This window comes from Leptodactylus fuscus, chromosome 3 (assembly GCF_031893055.1).
Source record: "Leptodactylus fuscus isolate aLepFus1 chromosome 3, aLepFus1.hap2, whole genome shotgun sequence".
Lineage (NCBI taxonomy): Eukaryota > Metazoa > Chordata > Amphibia > Anura > Leptodactylidae > Leptodactylus > Leptodactylus fuscus.
Window position 1 is genome coordinate 222,087,302 of NC_134267.1, and position 18,300 is coordinate 222,105,601.

Consider the following 18,300-nt stretch of genomic DNA (forward strand, 5'->3'; position numbering starts at 1 on the left):
TTCCCCTCGCCCCTATCCAGTATTACTACTGTTAGAAACTGATTTCTTTCCATTTAATTGTGCCAGGAGTGACTGTAAAATTGCAAACAAATTGCTGAGAAAAGCCAGAGTAACATCCCATCAGCAATAACACAGGCAGCTATTCAGAAGCAAATATACTCACTGTGTCCTGTGAAAAATTTCTGTGCAACATGGAAGCTGAGAAAGCTGTAAAGAATTCCTTCTTCTACATTTGCAGCCCCTTCCTCCTGCACTCACTGTATATCCGTCTTGCTTTTTATGGTATCTATGGATGGACCTTCCCTAGTATCAGGGAGTCAACAGCAAATTAGCTAGAAGGGAGACACTTAGCCGCAGAAACTTTAGAGAGGTTTTAAGGCGGAAACAACAACATTTTTAAATAAAGTGCATTGCATTTTGATCCAGGATCGCATGTTTGATGAAATGAGGCTGAGTTCTCTGAACAATTAGCGACCATTTAAGGCCATTGAGTCTAGCATGTCCCTCTGTTTCTCTTTGCTCTCTAAATACCCCTTTATTTAATTCTAAGAAAAACATGTAGGTTAATAATCTTAAATCTATTGTTCCCACTGCCTTGATCTATATTCAGCATCAATAAATGACTTTTCACAAGGCTGACCCCAGGAACACATGATGTGGAATTTTTCAAAATGTTTTTGTTCTTCATCAAATAAGAGGACGTACGCGGGTGAAATCTCATATACTTCTCTTTATGGAGTGGTCTCTTTGTTGTCTCATTTTGTACAATTGGATTTGCGTCCGGAGGTCACTGAGATCCTATTAATGTGCTATCTTAGGCATGCTTAGAGAGTGACGGGAAGCATTGTATATATAGGGAATTACTATTCACATCACATGTAGACAGTGGCGTAGCTAGGAATGGCGGGGCCCCGTGGCGAACTTTTGACATGCCCCCTCCTACGCATTCCTGCGCGTTCTATTATGCCCCATAGTGGCCCCTTCACACAGTATTATCCCCCATAGTGACCCCTGCACACAGTATTATCCCCCATAGTGGCCCCTGCACACAGTATTATCCCCCATAGTGACCCCTGTACACAGTATTATCCCCCATAGTGGCCCCTGCACACAGTATTATCCCCCATAGTGACCCCTGTACACAGTATTATCCCCCATAGTGGCCCCTGCACACAGTATTATCCCCCATAGTGGCCCCTGCACACAGTATTATGTCCCTTAGTGGCCCCTGCACACAGTATTATCCCCCATAGTGACCTCTGCATACAGTATTATCCCCCATAGTGACCCCTGTACACAGTGTTATCCCCCATAGTGGCCCCTGCACACAGTATTATCCCCCATAGTGGCCCCTGCACACAGTATTATCCCCCATAGTGGCCCCTGCACACAGTATTGTCCCCCATAGTGGCCCCTGCACACAGTATTATCCCCCATAGTGGCCCCTGCACACAGTATTATCCCCCATAGTGGCCACTGCACACAGTATTATCCCCCATAGTGGCCACTGCACACAGTATTTTCCCCCATAGTGACCTCTGCATACAGTATTATCCCCCATAGTGACCCCTGTACACAGTATTATCCCCCATAGTGACCCCTGCACACAGTATTATGTCCCTTAGTGCCTGCACACAGTATTATCCCCCATAGTGGCCCCTCCACACAGTATTATCACCCATAGTGGCCCCTGCACACAGTATTATGTCCCTTAGTGGCCCCTGCACACAGTATTATGCCCCATAGTGGCCCCTGCACACAGTATTATACCCCATAGTGGCCCCTGCACACAGTATTAACCCCAATAGTGGTCCCTGCACACAGTATTATGTCCCTTAGTGGCCCCTGCACACAGTATTATGCCCCATAGTGGCCCCTGCACACAGTATTATACCCCATAGTGGCCCCTGCACACAGTATTATACCCCATAGTGGCCCCTGCACACAGTATTATCCCCCATAGTGGCCCCTGCACACAGTATTATCCCCCATAGTGACCCCTGCACACAGTATTATCCCCCATAGTGGCCCCTGCACACAGTATTATCCCCCATAGTGGCCCCTGCACACAGTATTATCCCCCATAGTGGCCCCTGCACACAGTATTATGCCCCATAGTGGCCCCTGTACACAGTATTATACCCCATAGTGGACACCCATAAACAATTATTATACTCTGGGGTCTTTTCAGACCTCAGAGTATAATAATCGGAGACCCGGGGGAATAAAAACATAAAAAAATTACTGTTTCTTACCTGTCCCCGGCTCCTACGCTGTCTTCTCTGCTGCCGTCCTTCTTCTATGACGTCGGACGTCACATGACCCGGGACGCAGGCCGGGTTCATGTGACGTCAGAGACGTCAGTCAACTAGGAAGGAGGCTTGGCAGGATCGTGGAGAGGTAAGTAACAGTGTTTTTTATGTTTCTTACCTCTCCCGGTCCGCCAATCATTATACTCGGGGGTCTGAAAAGACCCCCCGAGTATAATGATAGCAGCGGTAGCAGCTGTCACCGGGCCCCTAATGTCCCGGCCCTGTGGCAGCTGCCTCTGCTGCTATGGCGGTAGTTACGCCACTGCATGTAGACCATGCAGTGTGTCTTCTGCAAAAACCTTTAAGAATATGTTCTTAAAGGGGTTGTCCAGGGAGGTGAACTTACCTGACTTCCTCTGACCGTTTCTTTATGTTGGACCTGTGGCTTCTCTCTGGTTCCAACTCTAGATCACATGATCAAAACCAACCGGTTACCCCCTTTACTGTAGCACAGATAATCAGTGACATTAGGAAAGTAGGGACTTGAGGGTCTCGGGCTGGTTCCGATCATGGAAGCCTTCTCCCTTGGAATGCCTGCTATAACAGAAGCTCCATCACCCAGTGGTGTATGTGGCAATTCTGAGGTCCTCTGCTAAAGAATTGCCCCCCTTCCCTCGGCCTGCAGAGTCAGTCGTGTGCATGAGGCCTTGACTCTCCCTCCATGTTGAATTTATTTCTGTAGAATTCCATACGAATCCAAGAGAAAAAAAATATTGCCATGTGCTCGATTGGATGTCCTACATATAGCGCCATATGGCAGCTCACAGACTAAGCGGGGTAGTCCATGCGCTACTGTGCAGACTCCTTCATATGGTCTGTCATGTGAATGAGGCCTTTCGTTAGCTGTCAGGTTTTAACTCCTACCCTAATACATGAAGTTATAGGAAACTTAATTTGCAGATATCAGTGGTTGCCATGGAAATTATAACAAGAAAATCTACAGAGCAGACGATTGTTTAATTGGAATTAAAAATACCGTAAAAGCCTTATATAATATTTGGATTTTTTTTATTTATTTATTTTTTTTTTTATCATGGGCCTGTAGTTGTGTTTCTGGGCATGCGTTGCATTCATTTTCTATACTCCTGATCCCCAGCGACATGACACTTATCCCCTGTCCTGTGGAGGGTGCAGATCTTAGAAGAGAGGTCACATAGGAGGTTATTGATGGTTTATCCACATGGATTTTCTTAAAAACAAATAAAAATAAAGTTGTATGTTGGGAAAACCTCTGTAAGAGGGTTGTAATAAAAAGAGGTTATATGTTAGGCTGGAGAGACTCCGCCTAAAATCGGAGAAGACAGTTTTAGTTTAAAACCGACAGAAACCCGATGGACCCCATTATAGTCTGGATCTGGATCTCTATGTGAACCCGAACAATGGAGAGCCGAACACTAGTGTGACCCTAGCAGGGAAAAGAAAAATATATGTCACCCATTCTCTGTAAACATAGATTTCCACCAATCAGAGGGCAACAATACTGGCAGTACTGCCCTGAAGAAGCAAATAGTCCCACCCACGAGGTAATAGTCATTATGTGTGGCCAGCTGGCTTGGATTTCTACCAATCTGAAAAGGACACCGCCCAGAAACAAATAGACCCTCCCATGAGGTATTAGTCATTATGTGTGGCCAACTAGCTTGGATTTCCACCAATCTGAAAAGAGCACCGCCCAGAAATAAATAGACCCTCCCACGAGGTATTACTCATTATATGTGGCCAGCTGGCTTGGATTTCCACCAATCAGAAGAGGGCACCACCCAGAAACAAATAGACCCTCCCACGAGGTATTACTCATTATATGTGTCCAGCTGGCTTGGATTTCCACCAATCAGAAGTGGGCACTGCCCAGAAACAAATAGACCCGCCCACGAGGTATTACTCATTATGTGTGGCCAGCTGGCTTGGATTTCCACCAATCAGAAGAGGGCACTACCAAAATTTCCACCAATCGGAGAGCAGTAATTGTGTATAACTAGCAGCCTTGTCTATTCCCCTCATTCTTGGTTATGGTCTTGCATGGTAGCCATTCTGTGAGACTTCTAAATGCCTCTCTCATAGACCTAATGGCCCTTAGTGACACGACTGCAACTTCTAGCCACAAAAAGGTCAAGCAATGTTAGAAGTCACCCGTTACTCTGTATGTGACTTGGGTATAACGGGGATATAGCTAACAAATTTAGAGCCAGGGTGTGATGATACTTAGAAGTGATGTAGCCACGACCATAGGGGCTTGGGTTTACCTGAAAGTTTTTGCTGTGAGCCGCCCATGACCAACAAATGTTGGCCTTGAAGGGTTAAAAGGGGTCATCTTAGTATCTGCAAATAACAAGAATAAAATGAGTTTGGACTTGTTGTCTAGAGCTGCGCCCACTCCCATGCTGCAGCATAAAGCAGAGCACTATGGGAGCTGCCGCGTCCTGACTGCCGAAGCTGTGATCTCTTTCATGTCACTCTTCACTGGCTGTAGTTCACATTAAACGCTCATCACTGTCAGGTTTCCAGGCAGTAACGTTACAGACAAACCCCGCAGAGATCTCAGCGCTCCGTACAAGGCTCAGTATTCCAGACTCGCCTCGTTATTCGCACAGGAACATTTCGGTCTTACGTGTAATTTAGTGTATTAATATTATTATGTAATATTCACAGAGAGAAATCAGAATGTTCTCCGATATGGGAAGCGACAGTGTATGTGCGGTATTATGTAAAGGCCTCACTCTAATAGGTGGTAATAATGGACATGGAGAACCAGTTATGGTTAATATGGCTTTACTGACGGATACTTTGGACATAGTGGGAGGAACAAAGGAAAGGGGAACAAGAACAAAAACAAATGATCCAAATGACTTGTTACGATCTCTACTGGCGAGCCTTCTCCGAATCTTCCTCTCTTTCAGTTTTCACCAAGTAGGTCTGTCTTAGGGTATCTTCAGAATTTCTTACAGGAGGATTTTAAGGAAGAATCTGCCTCCAAATCTGCTTCACATTCATATCCCTGTTGCCTTGGAGTCCTGGGTTCGAATCTCGTTTCCTCCACCACACCATAGACCCGGTTGGCATCTGCATTTTGGGAGCCTGCTTGGGGACCCCCTCCCGAACAGAAACGTATACGCATAAAAAAAGCGATTACCTAAGGAAACCCGTGGACCCCCCATAGACTATAATGAGGTCCGTGTGGTTTCCGCATGAAACACAAGGAGTGAAAAGTCCTGCAAGCAGATCTTTTCTCTCTGCATGTTTTGTGCGCAAACCACACGGACCCCATTATAGTCTATGGGGTCCGCAGGTTTCCTTAGGTAATCCCTTTTTTTATGCATATAGGTTTCCATTCAGGGGGTCCCTAAGCGGACTTCCGGAACGGAAACCTGAAAGCAGATGTGAACTGGGCCATAGACATATTTATAGCTTCACACTGGCACAGGGACCCGAAAGTAGGAGAGCCTGTTTGCTAAAAAAAAAAGTGGTTATCTGCAGACCCCATACATAGACTATTATGCGGTCCATTGGGTTATATACCAAAGCCAGTAGTGATAAAAGTCCTCCTTCATCTGCCCCCAGTTTAATGCCTCCCTCCATTTGCTCCAGTTTAATGTCCCCCCTTCTTTTGCTCCCAATTTAAGGCCCCCCTTTGTCTGCCCCAGCTTCATGCCCCCCTCCATTTGCCCCCACAATTTAACATAATAAAACACTGATACCTCTCCTCGCTCCCCTGCTGCTCTGTCTGAGGTTTGCCCTTCAGGACTGTTGAGGGAGCTACAGGTGCCATGTGAGTGTTGTCTTCACATCGCGTCTACAGCTCCCAGGGCCACAGGAGCACAGTCATGAAGCAGAGGCTATCCGCAGACGGCTCCTGCTTCTTTGCTGTGTTCAACTCATCTGCGTCCTCTCTGGACAGTTGAATCTGGGACATACCTCCCACCGACTAGGGCCATGGGACAGGATCCGCAATCTGGAACTGTCCTGCCGAATCTGGGACGGTTGGGAGGTATGGTTTTGGGTTCATGTGGCTCGGGTTCCTGATACTTTTCAGATGTAACAAGTTCAGATAGAACCAGAAGTGAAGTTATTATACTCTGGGGTCTCGTCACACCACAACCACTACTGCTATGGCAGCATTCACCTGTGCGAGCAACACCCGGACTGGAGTGGACCCGCTGTAAGTCCCAAATCCCAGACGCCAGTCCTTATCTCACTGAGAGCAGCCTTCTAAGCTATGGGAGCTGCCATGATGCGACGTGCCCTCCGCCCTGGCAGTCATGGGATGCACCTGGTCTGGGGAACTACAGGATCTGCTCAATCCTAGAGGACTCAGATCAGCTCTGCAGTAATGTATCAGCCCCAATAACAGGGGAAGCAGCAAATAAATAGAAAAAAATTAAAATCTCCCTGTATTTGGACCATTTAGAGGGTGCAATGAGTAATAAAATATAATAATTAAGACAAAAATGTTAATTTAAATGTAAATTTTTTTAAAAAAATTTGCTTCCACACCCACATCACAACCCTGATGACATAACACTATATATCACCTACATAAAAATTAACATCAAAGATGGTATAATAATAATAGATGATTTTTCCTGCTTTTTTAACATTTCCCCATATTTAAAAAAAAAAAAAAAAAAAAAAAAAACTTGTAAAAATAGAATTTTCATAAACATAAAGCCGTATTTAATAGCGAAAATAAACCCGCAAAAATTATTTCAATAACCTGCATGAATAAAATGTTATGGCCCTCTAAACCGCGTGTACCAAATAACCTGGAAATGTATCCAGGAAAAATAATGTGGTTAAAGACTATCATCACAGCTGCTGCAGAACCTCTTTTTAAACTTCATGCTTATGGATCCTTATATCCTTGAAGTCTTCTATCCCTACAAAACCGCAGTCAGTTTCAGCTGTATACACTGCAATGTTGCTGGAAATTCCCCTTAAATCGAGTGCATACTGCAAACTGTCCACTAGATGGGGCAGTAATCCACATCACAGACAGACCATATACAGTACAGTGCAACCCCTACATATTGACCCAGCACTCTAGGTGCAATATGCTGCCATATGGACTGAGATTGCCAGCCCTCTGCAGTGTTATTCAGTGGCGGCGACTGCCCGGAGGCTACTGAAGGCTCCCAGACCTGTCATTAGGACACTTCTATTACACAGCTAAAAAAGTGATGGATTTTTTTTATAATATAGCGCAAAACTTAGTACAAGAGAGAAAATAACACAAACTTATCAACATGACAAGACACACTATCTATTCAGGTTATATCTGTACACTACACATGTAATAAATGTTCTTCTATAATTCCCTACAAGCCAGCCGGGACAACTTTCTACCATACGCGGCTCAAATTCCGTTTTCCCATGACATAAACACTCGACCCCGGTTTGCATCTACATTTGGGTTTGCTTGGGGACCCCCGAACGGAAACCTATACGCATTAAAAAATGGGTACCTGGGAAACCTGCGGACCCCATAGACTATAATGGGATCCATGTGGTTTCTGCACGAAAACCTAGGGCGGAAACCTGACAGACCCTATTATAATCTATGGGGTTCACGGGTTACCCAAGCACAAGCATGAACCTAGTCAGACTCCAGGACGCAGCAATTTTCTTTATTTCTCATCTCTGCATTTTAAAGAGAATCATTTTGTTATTTTTGTATCCACAAAGCAGTAAGGCTACATTGGAGATTCCGTCGCAGTGTGCGCCAAACATGTGGTCCTGCACCGATCACTTTATCTTCTGCTGTTCTCAGTTTACAAAAGGGACACCATTATAACTCTGTGTGTGACCGCTGTTTTTTTTATTTCCAATGGACCTGAACAACGGAAACGCAGAATAGGGCTTGTTTGTAACATTGGACAAGCTGTACTTTATATTAGCGCCATAGTGAGGTATACGTAATGCATTGTTGAGTTTTATCGGGGCATATGATGTCATCCAAGATGCCAGAAGAGGACCCAAGGAAGTCCCAAGATGCCCAGAGGAAGCAAGAAAAGGTGAGTATAACTCACCATCACTATGGCCCCATACCTGCACTTATTATACTCAACATGTAAATTACATTTCTTTAATTATATGCGAAGAAGCCCAATTGGTAATTTATATCCCAACATGGGTGACAAATATGGCCACCTTTAAATATAGACAAACAACTCTGGCAATCCAAACAGGGAAAGTTCACTTGTCTGACGTGACACTTTACTGTCCTGGATGTCGGCCTCAATCAATGTATTCCAAAAGGAATGAGCCTTAACCCTATATAACCTGAAGGGTTGCCTGAATAAACCCACAAACTCGGAGGTGCCTGGCCTACGACCAGTGGCGTAACAAGGAATGGCGGGGCCCCATTTTGAACTTTTGACATCCCCCCCCCCACAACCGACACCTAAGACCTCAACCAACTCCCTCTGAACTCTATTATGTCCCTTATTATCCCCCATAGTGGCCCCTGCACACAGTATTATCCCCCATAGTGGCCCCTGCACACAGTATTATGCCCCATAGTGGCCCCTGCACACAGTATTATCCCCCATAGTGGCCCCTGCACACAGTATTATGTCCCATAGTGGCCCCTGCACACAGTATTATGCCCCATAGTGCCCCCTGCACACAGTATTATCCCCCATAGTGGCCCCTGCACACAGTATTATTCCCCATAGCAGGATCGTGGAGAGGTAAGTAACAGTGTTTGTTATGTTCCCTTACCTCTCCCGGTCCGCCGATCATTATACTCGGGGGTCTGCAAAGACCCCCCGAGTATAATAATAGTATTTGTGGGGCCCGCGGTGTCACTTACCGATCCCGGCCCAGCCAGGATCGGCAAGTAAATAGGGCCCGTAACGGCCTATTAAAAAAACAAACAAAAAAAAATGCAGCGGTAGTGGCTGTCACCGGGCCCACTAATGTCCCGGGCCCTGTAGCAGCTGCCTCCGCTGCTATGGCGGTAGTTACACCACTGCCTACGACCCTATTCAATAAGATTAGTATGGCCACCACTTTCTTCACCTTACTTATTCCGAATCTCCTCTCTGTCCTATCTCCCAATGTATCTGTTCCATTTCATATCCAGGATACCCCCTTTCCTTACAATGTCTTACCCATTAGACACACAGGTTTCAGATACTCCTGGTCACGAGGACAAAGTCTCCTAATTTGTGTGAATTGACCATGAGGGATCCCTTTGAAGGTCTACAGAACATTATAGTCACTCCTCAAAAACAGGATATTCCTGTCTGTAGGTCTTTGTTTTTTTCTTAAATTACCCGTCTTCAAACATTAAGTGAACCGTGAAACCTCAGGATCAAATTCTGCCAAAGTTCCTTCAAAACTTATCCATAGGATGAAAATTGTCAACATGCCTAAAAAAAAATATGCTGTGATAAATCGCCTTTCAAAATCCTGAAAAAGTCATGAAAATATTTGCAAACCTCAGCGCTACAGGAGACACTATCGAAGTCTAAAAATAATCCGTCTCAAAGTGGGAAAATAAAATCAAGTAGAAAAGGAATGAAATCTGCAAATTAGATAAAAAGCACTAAAAAAAACTTTGGGCCAAAAACTAAGGTTTGTCCAAAAATATCTTCAAGCTTTGTGTGTTTACCTCTTGATTTTGATTATTCCGCCCAGTTAGTATATTCTTCTTAAGAAGATAGAAGCGGCACTGGAGAGTTCTCTCGCAGCATTGGGGACGCCCCCAGTGCTGTTTGAGCGCTGGGGACCACCCCCAGTGCTGTGAGAGAACTCATTTGCATACTGACGAAAACCGGGATTCTACGGAACAGCGGTGCAGAGAAGACATCTAACGGTAGGAGATGAATAGCCTTTCTTAAGGCTATTCCTACGTTTTAGGGACAAAAAAATGTGATTTTAATAGTAGAATCCCTTTAAATTTACATGAAATGTAGACTATATGGATAACTTTAAGGCTGGGCCAGAAATGGCGTAAATACCATGATGTTTTACAGTCACGCGCAGCGGACACGCTGTAATTTCCAAAACCATCACAATTTTGGATATTTAGCATGTTAATTATACCTACAGAAATGCTGTTAGAGAAAGTACGGAGAGGAAACCTATCTCTCTGGTGGTTAGCACTGCAGCCTTGCAGCGCTGGAGTCCTGGGTTTGAATCCTGCCACGGACAACATCTGCAAGGAGTTTGTATGTTCTTCCTGTGTTTGCATGGGTTTCCTCCCACACGCCAAAGACATACGGCTAGGGACTGCAGATTGTGAGCCCTATATGGGACAGTGACTGTCAATGTCTGTAAAGTGCTGCGGCATATGATGGCGCTATACAAGTAAGCATAATAAATAAATATATTCACTATCATTAGTGCATGAGTTGCAGGATGAACCGGCCATCTTTGATCACGCTATGGGAGTCGTCACCAAAATCCTCATGTAAGCCCAGCCTAAGGGGATAACAAGACTAATCTCTTGTAACTTTCATTGTTTGTGTCTTTACTCTATGCCTTTATCTATTCTGTCTCCGTAAACTTCCTCAGACTGAATTAACATTTAAAACCGGATGAAAAACATAACATTATAAGAAGCCGAAGTCAAATAGGTTTCACTGAAGCAGCCCAACGTATGTGGAATTTCAAGGTGGCAACTGTCCTTCAGTGCGATGTGAGATACAAGAGATGGAGAGGCCCCATAGTATTAAAAAGAAGTAAATCGGCTCCTGGCTGGTGCTAGTGACCTCACATACCCCTAACTACTTGGGTCAGGAGAATTTGGTGCATATTTCTTCCATCTTCTCATGTTCCTGTAATGTGACCAGACGTTGACTGGTATTGCAACATGTGATGACCCTAGAAAGGTTAATAGTCTATTCTTGTCAATTACCAAAATTAAGTGAATGAAGAAAAGGGAAATCTCTCTGCTACATCTCCGGTGTAGCAGTGCTGTGCGCTCAACACTGCTACATCTGAGATCGGACCACAATGGAGACTGCTGTGGACCGATCTTAGACTCCGCCTCCTCCGGCAGAACCAGCGTTGATTGGCTGAATGCTGTACTCTGTATGGCATTCGGCCAATCAACGCTGGTCAATGCATTCCTATGGGAAAAAGTCAACTCCCGCATATCACAAGCTGACAGGGATCCCGACATAATACAAGTACTTGGGCGTGTTAGATACCCCCAGAGCTTCCCCTGCTGTCCCAGTTGCATTCCAGGGTGTTGGCATTATTTCCTGGGGTGTGATAGTGGACTTGGTGACTCTCCTGATTCGAAGAGTGGTATCCCCTGAAACGAAGCATTTTTCCCCATAGACTATAATGAGGTTCAATATTCATTCAAATAGTTGAATATTGAGGGGCTATTTAGCTGTTTGCTCATCTCTAAAACTTAACTTTTACTTAATAAAAGCATAAAACATGGATATTACATCACCATTTGGAGGAACAGGAGCATAGCTATATATACATATATAGCTGACGCGTTTCGGGGCCCGAATGTTTATGGTCCCTTACTTGTAGCTCGATAAAAATGAGTGCTCGAACAAAATATATAGGGCTAAAGGGGAACCACACCCATCCGATTTCCATTAACCCTATTCATGCCAAATTCAAGCATGGAAATAGTACATATACATAATGACATGCACTACGTATTGATCAAATAAACATAACATGCGATGTTCAACATGATAATAGTATATGTAAATTCTCAATACCATCAACAACAAGTCGTCTCAACAATTCCAATAGAGAAGATACTAGTAAGAAAAAACACAAACAAATAAATGCCTCATAACTTAAATGCTGTATAGGTGCTGTATATTGATAGTATTGCCCAAGTCCCCATATCTGGAGTTCCGGCTATCCAGAACATGTGATAGCGTCACATGATAAATCACGTGGTTAATACAACCAATAATATTATGGCCATAGCGTAATTCAAATTACAGTCTCAAACCCAAGCGAATCATATGATTAATATGACCCATGGTGTTATGGTAATAGCGTGGTTAGAATTACAATCACAAATTAACGCATAAAAGTAAAATCCTGCCTGACATTTAACCCATGGGGTACCCTTGTACCATATCCATCTCCAGTGCGTTTTATTCTTTTATTAAGTAAAAGTTAAGTTTTATTATACACATGGTTTGCTGGAAAGAACTTTTTTGAGATTTATGTTTTATAGATAGGTTCCTAGGAGCCCCGACAGTATTCTACACTATGTTTTATAGATAGGTTCCTAGGAGCCCTAAGAGTGTCATACACTATGTTTTATAGCTAGGTTCATAGGAGCCCTAAGAGTATTCTACACTATGTTTTATAGATAGGTTCCTAGGAGTCCTAAGAGTGTCATACACTATGTTTTATAGCTAGGTTCATAGGAGCCCTAAGAGTATTCCACACTATGTTTTATAGATAGGTTCCTAGGAGCCCTGACAGTGTTCTACACTATGTTTTATAGATAAGTTCCTAGGAGTCCTGACAGTATTCTACACTATGTTTTATAGCTAGGTTCCTAGGAGTCCTAAGAGTGTCATACACTATGTTTTATAGCTAGGTTCATAGGAGCCCTAAGAGTATTCTACACTATGTTTTATAGATAGGTTCCTAGGAGTCCTGACAGTATTCTACACTATGTTTTATAGATAGGTTCCTAGGAGTCCTGAGAGTATTCTACACTATGTTTTATAGATAGGTTCCTAGGAGCCCTAAGAGTATTCTACACTATGTTTTATAGATAGGTTCCTAGGAGATGTGACAGTATTCTACATTATGTTTTATAGATAGGTTCCTAGGAGCCCTGACAGTGTTCTACACTATGTTTTATAGATAGGTTCCTAGGTGCCCTAAGAGTATTCTATACTATGTTTTATAGATAGGTTCCTAGGAGCCCTAAGAGTATTCTACACTATGTTTTATACATAGGTTCCTAGGAGCCCTAAGAGTATTCTACACTATGTTTTATAGATAGGTTCCTAGGAGCCCTAAGAGTACTCTACACTATGTTTTATAGATAGGTTCCTAGGAGCCCTGACAGTGTTCTACACTATGCTTTATAGATAGGTTCCTAGGAGCCCTGACAGTGTACTACACTATGTTTTATAGATAGGTTCCTAGGAGTCCTGAGAGTATTCTACACTATGTATTATAGATAGGTTCCTAGGAGCCCTGACAATATTCTACACTATGTTTTATAGATAGGTTCCTAGGAGTCCTGACAGTATTCTACACTATGTTTTATAGATAGGTACCTAGGAGCCCTGGCAGTGTTATACACTATGTTTTATAGATAGGTTCCTAGGAGTCCTGACAGTATTCTACACTATGTTTTATAGATAGGTTCCTAGGAGTCCTGACAGTATTCTACACTATGTTTTATAGATAGGTTCCTAGGAGTCCTGAGAGTATTCTACACTATGTTTTATAGATAGGTTCCTAGGAGCCCTAAGAGTATTCTACACTATGTTTTATAGATAGGTTCCTAGGAGATGTGACAGTATTCTACATTATGTTTTATAGATAGGTTCCTAGGAGCCCTGACAGTGTTCTACACTATGTTTTATAGATAGGTTCCTAGGAGCCCTAAGAGTATTCTACACTATGTTTTATAGATAGGTTCCTAGGAGTCCTAAGAGTGTCATACACTATGTTTTATAGCTAGGTTCATAGGAGCCCTAAGAGTATTCTACACTATGTTTTATAGCTAGGTTCCTAGGAGTCCTAAGAGTGTTATACACTATGTTTTATAGATAGGATCCTAGGAGCCCTAAGAGTATTCTACACTATGTTTTATAGATAGGTTCCTAGGAGCCCTGACAGTGTTCTACACTATGTTTTATAGATAGGTTCCTAGGAGCCCTGACAGTATTCTACACTATGTTTTATAGATAGGTTCCTAGGAGCCCTGACAGTGTTCTACACTATGTTTTATAGATAGGTTCCTAGGAGCCCTGACAGTGTTCTACACTATGTTTTATAGCTAGGTTCCTAGGAGTCCTAAGAGTGTTATACACTATGTTTTATAGATAGGTTCCTAGGAGCCCTGACAGTGTTCTACACTATGTTTTATAGCTAGGTTCCTAGGAGTCCTAAGAGTGTTATACACTATGTTTTATAGATAGGATCCTAGGAGCCCTAAGAGTATTCTACACTATGTTTTATAGATAGGTTCCTAGGAGCCCTGACAGTGTTCTACACTATGTTTTATAGATAGGTTCCTAGGAGCCCTGACAGTATTCTACACTATGTTTTATAGATAGGTTCCTAGGAGCCCTGACAGTGTTCTACACTATGTTTTATAGATAGGTTCCTAGGAGCCCTGACAGTGTTCTACACTATGTTTTATAGCTAGGTTCCTAGGAGTCCTAAGAGTGTTATACACTATGTTTTATAGATAGGATCCTAGGAGCCCTAAGAGTATTCTACACTATGTTTTATAGATAGGTTCCTAGGAGCCCTGACAGTGTTCTACACTATGTTTTATAGATAGGTTCCTAGGAGCCCTGACAGTATTCTACACTATGTTTTATAGATAGGTTCCTAGGAGCCCTGACAGTGTTCTACACTATGTTTTATAGATAGGTTCCTAGGAGCCCTGACAGTGTTCTACACTATGTTTTATAGCTAGGTTCCTAGGAGTCCTAAGAGTGTTATACACTATGTTTTATAGATAGGTTCCTAGGAGCCCTGACAGTGTTCTACACTATGTTTTATAGCTAGGTTCCTAGGAGTCCTAAGAGTGTTATACACTATGTTTTATAGATAGGATCCTAGGAGCCCTAAGAGTATTCTACACTATGTTTTATAGATAGGTTCCTAGGAGCCCTGACAGTGTTCTACACTATGTTTTATAGATAGGTTCCTAGGAGCCCTGACAGTATTCTACACTATGTTTTATAGATAGGTTCCTAGGAGCCCTGACAGTGTTCTACACTATGTTTTATAGCTAGGTTCCTAGGAGTCCTAAGAGTGTTATACACTATGTTTTATAGATAGGATCCTAGGAGCCCTAAGAGTATTCTACACTATGTTTTATAGATAGGTTCCTAGGAGCCCTGACAGTGTTCTACACTATGCTTTATAGATAGAATTTAAGGTGTGGTTTATACCAAATTTATTCAACCTGAAACTAATCTTGGTCCCAAACTCCCAAACAACCTGTAGCCAAAATGAAATAAATCTTGTGAGATTTGCCCATTATGGCCAATACAAATCTTATATCCATTACTAATATTATATGGAAAGCTTCTGGGCACGCTCCGCTTGGACTAGCAATCTTGTAGGCATCTCAGGTGGCTTCCTAACACTTGGTGTTTATACAGTCTTACAAGCCCTCACTGTTCTTATCTGGTTTCTATTTGTGTACTTTTTGAGCAACTCTTTATAACTCCCTAATATGAATCCCTAATAGATTACCTAAATCATTGGCCAGATTTACAGATAAACTGGTTAAAGGACCATTACACAATTATTTGGAGACTGAATGACTAAGTGATTATGGATAATGACAGTACAATTAGGTAAGGAGACTTCCTACATTACTATCGCCTCCAGCAAGCCTCCACATACTGATGTCCTCCATGTCTGATCATGAATATTCCATGTACAGTGAATTGGTCCTCAGGTTTGTTGCTCAGCAGATACATTAAAGGCTGTAATTTGCATTATAATAAGAGATTACAACCTGTTTCTTCACTACTAGAGGTTGTTTGATAAGACCATCCTTAAGACACATTCAGATGGTCACAGATGGTCTACACTTATCAACAGTGCAATTGCAAAACAACAATTGCAAGAAGGAAAAGTAATTCTGGAAATCTCAGGATTGATAGACGTGTTAATGATATGCAAATGATAAAAAAAAGGAAACAAAATATCAGATAGACTTAAAGCCAGGACATACCGCTTGGGACAGCACCCACAATCCAGAACTGTCCCGAGAGGCAGTGCATCATTCATGGTTGGGAGGTCTTTGGCATCTTCCACCACCTGTGTGTCTGACACTGTGATCTGTAGTACGGGGGCACCACAAGGTACAGTTCTTGCCCCATTTCTCTTCACACTGTGCACTGCTGATTTTAGGCACAACTCATCCAGTTGTTACTTACAGAAGTACTCTGATGACTCTGCTATAGTAGGCCTTATCACTGATGGCGGCGATAGGGAATACAGAGACTTAAACCAGGACTTTGTTGAATGGTGCCAGCAGAACCAGCTCAGGATTAATGCTGGGGAGACCAAGGAGATGGTGGTGGACTTTAGTAAACGGAGAAGTGCTCCGACCCTGGTGGAGATCCAAGGAACATGTATTGAGATAGTCAGGACCTATAAGTATCTGGGCGTGATCCTCAATAATAAACTAGACTGGGCTGATCACCTGGAGGCGCTGCACAGAAAGGGCCACAGCAGGTTCTACCTGCTCAGGAGGCTGAGGGCCTTCGGAGTCCGGGGGACACTTCTTAGGGCCTTTTTCAACTCTGTGGTTGCTTCAGCCATCTTTTTCGGTGTGGCCTGCTGGGGGAGCAGTATATCAACCAGGGACAGAAATAGACTTGACAGGCTGATCAAGAGGGTCAGCTCTGTCCTGGGGAGCCCCTTGGTCCCAGTACAGGTGGTGGGTGACAGAAGGATACTGTCTGTGGTGACCTCCATGCGGGAGAACAAATCCCACCCCATGTATGGGACCTTGATGGGACTTAGCAGCACTGTAAGTGACCGTCTGCTTCACCCCAAGTGTGAGAAGGAGCGCTATCGCGACCAGGCTGTATAATCTACATCAAACCAAGCGTAGATCACTCCGCACAGAGAACTAATGACTATGACGATGACCATGAGGTCTTCCTCTTTCTCTTCTGTTTTTCCTTAGCTGTTATGGACTCCTAGTATATCTTCTCTTCTCAGCATATGTGTGTCTACGTCTGTAATATATTACTCTGTATTATCCTGTATCTGTATTACTATGCTGCTGTAACATACTGAAATTTCCCCAATGTGGGACTATTAAAGGATTATCTTATCTTATCTCTTAAATTCCTTGGGCTAAGTTCCCACATCCCTGTTTGTAGGATATGTGGAGAGGGTATTAAAATAAAATAAAGGAGGCAGCCAGCCTGCTCTGACCCATACATGGCCTAGAGCAATGGTTCTCAACCTGTGGTACACATACCCCAGGGGATACACCATGAAGTCTCAGGGGTTACATCTTGAGACTGAGAACCAATGCTCTGAAAGTCACAGATTTAGCAAGTGCTCAGGTTCTCAGGCTCCTGGGGAAATACTCCATCCAAACCACCCACCATCTTCAAAAACTGATGCACAGTGGCTGGTAAGAAGAGTCAGACACTAGAAGATTTAAGGTTGGGGATACACAGGTGGGTCTTCTCTACAGCAGTGGGTAGTATGTGCAGAAACTAAAAGACCCTCAGAACTTTTAGTATGTAAGAATCCACTTTTGTCCGCCCTTCGATTTAAGCAGATGGTCAACCATGTCACCTGACATAAAATGATTAAATGAATGACAAATTGTGACTTTAGTATACAAGGTGTGACAAAAAGGCCCATGGTGTTTCACGTTTTCTTATTACACGCAACGCCCTATCACTATGATATACCAGCATTTATAATTGTAATGTTGAGGCCGCCAAGACCTCCACCGGTACTGCAGGGGGTTCTTTTGAATGGACTGTATTGCAGCTCCTTGTACAGCTGGCTGTAGAGGGCGCCACTTTATTGTGGCTTTTGCCCTACATTCTCAGGATCGAAATTGATCCCAGGAGTCGGACCCCTACTGATTATATTGTTATGGCATATCCGAGAGATAACATTATACCATGGAAGATCCACTTTACAGTCCAAAGTCCAAAAAGTTTTTTTGTCCACACCTTCCAAGGAAATTTTCCTGGAAAGTGTAAAATTGGGGCATTTACTATATTAACTTTAGGCTAGATGATATCTTGACCAACGTGATGATGAACTAGTTATCTGTCTATGGTTATATGGAAAAACTTGG